General features: G+C 48.4%; 1 pseudogene; it reads right to left on the minus strand.

Annotated features, from left to right (window-relative positions):
- Positions 1-1,726: 1,726 nt before the first annotated feature.
- LOC142841104 (alpha-enolase pseudogene) lies at positions 1,727-3,135 on the minus strand (annotated as a pseudogene).
- Between the last annotated feature and the right edge of the window lie 215 nt (positions 3,136-3,350).

Raw genomic sequence — 3,350 nt, forward strand, 5'->3', positions numbered from 1 at the left:
CCTCGACTGAGAGGGCTATCACTGATGCAAGTGCTTTAGAATCACCCCTGTTGTGTAAACTCCTCACCCACAATTTGGTCTGCCATGGGTTCCCTACCCAGGAAGACTGTCACACAATGCCATCACGGTGCTGTTAATGGGAACCGCGGCACATGGTGGAGACTCCTCATGTGGCAATGGACAGGATGCAAAGCTTACAGATCAGATTCAGTGAGTGGTAAGTGTAACAGCCTTTAAAGGCCCTGCCCTCATGCTACAGGCCTGGGATGCTCCACACACTCCTCCAACAGTGCCACCTGCTGGGGGCTAAGTGCTCAAACAGCAAACTTGCAAACCCCACCAACAATCTAAGTAGACTAAACTGAACTGAGGGCAGAAGCTATTCCCAGCAACCAGCTCTGACTAAATGAGCAGTAAATGATTCTAAAGCCAGTGACAGGTTCACAACTGTCCACAGCATGTTTTTCTTCAATTTAAAGAGAATTACTTAGTTTTATTTCACGTGTGTTAGTGTGTGACCTGCATGATATAGGCCTGTGTACCTCTGCCAGGTCCCCTGGAATTTTAGTGACAGACAGCTGCCAGCTGCCATGTGGGTGCTGGGAATTGTACCCTGGTCCTCTGGAAGAGCAGTCAGTGATGCTAACTGCTGTGCCATCCTCCCAGCCCTCACAAACTTCTTAAACTCTCTATCTTACTGATAAGGTATTACTGTTCTTGCTTTTGTATCTCTTCAGAAAATATTTATCCATTATTTGTTGTGTTTGATCCATTAATATCTAATGTATCTGTTGTGACGTTCTACTCTATCATTTGCAATCTTATCCCCCTCGTATTTTGTTTCTCTAATTCTTATTTCTAATGTTTTAGCTTTAGAACTCTATAATTTCTCATCAGCCTTTCTGATATGTTTTAGTGATTATAAATTACATGTCCTTACTATTTTATAGTCTACACAGTATTGTTTTTTGCCCCCTTTCTCCAGAAAGTAAATCCTGATGTTAGGTGTGGTGCCTCACACCTGTAATCCCAGGGCTCAGGAAGTGGAAGCAAAGGGTTTGACATGAGTTTGAGGCCAGCCGGGGACACATGGTGCGGTTCAGTACAGTATTGGTTGGACGGTGAAATCCTATTTTAAAAGTAAAATATTTAGCAATAGAAATACTTTTGCTGTTTTTAGAGCTCTTTATTCTACAATACCCTATAGATAATCCACTTGTATATGTGTTAGAGACCCATAAAATATCATCATTTGCTTTTAAGCATTCACATATATTTTATATTTCCTCTCTGTATATGTGTTTATGCATGTGTGTACAATATACACGTGGAGGTAGCAGGCTACGTCTAGGAGTCACTTCTTTCTTTTTAATGTACCCAGGGAAGCAAACTCAGGCTATCATGCTCCGCACAAGCATCTGTTGGCACTGGGCCATCTTGCCAGGCCCTGTGTGTATTTTATTTTATTTTTTTTTATTTTTATTTTTTATGGGTCACTGAGGCTTTTATTCTGCATGTACAACCGCTGGGGCAGGGGTCTTTCCTGTGGCCACCCTAGAGATTACACTGTGCTCCAGACACTAGCTTGGAAGTGAGGTGACAATGATTCGGACCAGTCACATGATTACAAAGCTGGGGTTTCCAGCAGGGCTCCAGGAGGTTGGGTCAGGCGGACTGAGGACATCTAAGGAAGCAGTGGCATGGGAGGGGCAAGCACTGGGCCGGCCTTGAGCAGCTTTGATGACATCAGGGGCGGGGTCTAAGCAGCTGGTGGCTCCAGGGATCTGCATCCACTTTACTTGGCCAGGGGGTTCCTGAAGCACCTGCCGGCAAACTTGGCCTTGCTGCCCAGCTCTTCCTCGATTCTAAGAATCTGGTTGTACTTGGCCAGGAGCTCGGATCGGCAAGGGGCACCAGTCTTGATCTGCCCAGTGCAGAGCCCCACTACCAGGTCAGCGATGAAAGTATCCTCGGTCTCCCCAGAGCGATGGGACACCATGACGCCCCAACCATTGGACTGGGCCAGCTTACACGCCTGCAGAGACTCGGTCACGGAGCCAATCTGGTTCACTTTGAGCAGGAGGCAGTTGCAGGACTTCTCACTGACAGCCTTGGCAATCCTCTTAGGGTTGGTCACTGTGAGATCGTCCCCAACCACCTGGATGCCTGAGCTGGCTGTGAACTTCTTCCAGGCTTCCCAGTCATCCTGGTCAAAGGGGTCCTCAATGGACACCACTGGATACTCCCGGATGAAGAACTTGTACAGGTCAGCCAGCTGGTCAGGGGTGATGTACCTGCTGGCGTCATCAGGAGACTTGAAGTCCAGGTCGTACTTCCCGGACCTGAAGAACTCAGAGGCGGCCACGTCCATGCCGATGACAACCTGTTCAGTGTAGCCAGCCTTTCCAATTGGGTTCTTCAGCAGCTCAAGAGCTTCTTTGTTCTCCAGGATGTTAGGCGCAAACCCGCCCTCGTCACCCACATTGGTGGCATCCTTCCCATATTTCTCCTTGATGACATTCTTCAGGTTGTGATAAACCTCTGCCCCAATGCGCATGGCTTCACGGAAACTGGACGCCCCCACAGGGAGGATCATGAACTCCTGCATGGCGAGCTTGTTGCCAGCGTGAGACCCGCCGTTGATGACATTGAAAGCTGGGACTGGCAGGATGACTTCAGCGTTGCCAGCCAAGTCAGCGATGTGGCGGTAGAGGGGCACCCCCTTTTCTGCAGCACCAGCTTTGCAGACAGCCAGGGACACTCCCAGGATGGCATTGGCACCGAATTTGGATTTATTCTCGGTGCCGTTCATCTCGATCATCAGCTTGTTGATCTTCTCCTGCTCCACCACATTCAGTTTCTTGCTAACCAGAGCAGGTGCGATAGTTTTATTGATGTGCTCAACAGCCTTTGAGACACCCTTCCCCAAGTAGCGGGTCTTATCATTGTCACGGAGTTCCAGGGCCTCATAGATGCCAGTGGAAGCACCGCTGGGCACGGCAGCCCGGAAGAGACCTTTTGAGGTGTAGAGATCAACCTCAATAGTGGGATTCCCACGGGAGTCAAAGATCTCTCGGGCGTGGACCTTAAGAATAGACATGGCTTGTTTCTGGCAGTCGGCTTGCCATAGAGGAAGAGTGGAGAGGTTCCTGCACACACCCTGGAGAACGTTCAGGAGAGTCGTGCATGCGACCCGGGAGCTGAGCTCCCTGTGTGTATTTTAAAGGAAAAAAAGTGGAAATAGGGAACTTGGCTTTAAGAAAACATTCAAGTTTTCTGATGGTCTTTATTTGCAGCAAAGGTTGTTGTTGTTTCTGGTATTCTTTTTCTTAAGCCTGAAGAATTTCTGA

The sequence above is a fragment of the Microtus pennsylvanicus genome, chromosome X (genome assembly GCF_037038515.1).
Source record: "Microtus pennsylvanicus isolate mMicPen1 chromosome X, mMicPen1.hap1, whole genome shotgun sequence".
NCBI lineage: Eukaryota > Metazoa > Chordata > Mammalia > Rodentia > Cricetidae > Microtus > Microtus pennsylvanicus.